We start from the raw sequence: 1,146 nt of genomic DNA, 5'->3' as shown, positions 1-1,146 counted from the left end.
CTAGAAAAACAATAGAGGGAAAACCAGTATAAGGATCTGGAAGCTGGTCGAGTTCACTGAGCTAGTTCAAGACCGGGTTATTTCGATTACATGTACATAATAACATAAGATAACATCAGTCACCAGCGACAAGTGGGAGGGTTGTCCTACGAAATTTTCTAATGTAACGTAATTCGACTGGCGGAAACATAGGGTTTCGCTGAATGATTAATCACGTAAGCTCGTCCTATTCTAGTTGGAACATTCTTTCTGTCTTAGTATATTCATGTAGTTCCAAAGTCATCTCGCGTTTATAACGTTCACATGGAGTTGCCGAAATATATTCGGTCGGGAAATGAACTCAATATTACGAACACACTCATTAAGTTCAGCGAGCTTCACCTAGATTTCTCTACTCAAAAGTTAGACGCGGCCTTCCTACACATTCGAAAGACGACAGGACTAAAGTTTACCCCTCGAGTAAGGTGGTAAAACTTCGTGTCCTATCGTTTGGGTGCACACAAAACGACTACCTTGACCCAGGGAGGAGCGTCACACCCACGTCGCTCCGACCAAACCGACTACGTGCTAGCCGAACTCACGTGCACGACCCCACATGCCAATTGGTACAGGACCTACATCCTTCCGTCTAGGTAAGCGTCGTACCATGCGTTCATGTCACAGAACTTCACCTAAAGATCGTCAATGCTTCGGTCACGTCCCTCGCCTCCTCTCCGCACCACACCCTCTTAAACCTTCCAACTTCTGGTCTGCTCGGCGCGTAAGGACCTACTCGACGTCTCCAGCCTACCGGGACGTCTATCTGGTCGGTCCTCCCTACGTCATCAGAATCCGCAACTCTGACTGCTCTCGGACCCTGGTCCTTGCGACGCGACTAAAGAAACCAGTCGCACCCCCTGCATAGGAGGACTACAACATTCCACATAGACGTCGTCGCAACATCGTCGCTTACAAACGGTCAACTTCCTGTCAAACAATAGATCCTAGTGTGGCTAAGGAACATCAGACGCAGCCCCTTTGTTATCTCCCCACTGGCTACAAATAACAATCCAGTTTCCACTGTTAGAAAAAGGGCCTTCCTTTTCGTCAACAGTCAGAACAGTTCCAACTCGAAAATCACACCCTACTCGTCTGTAGGTGGCCTCT

The sequence above is a fragment of the Notothenia coriiceps genome, unplaced genomic scaffold (genome assembly GCF_000735185.1).
Source record: "Notothenia coriiceps isolate Sejong01 unplaced genomic scaffold, NC01 NC01_scaffold00037246, whole genome shotgun sequence".
NCBI lineage: Eukaryota > Metazoa > Chordata > Actinopteri > Perciformes > Nototheniidae > Notothenia > Notothenia coriiceps.
This window is presented reverse-complemented; position numbering follows the sequence as displayed.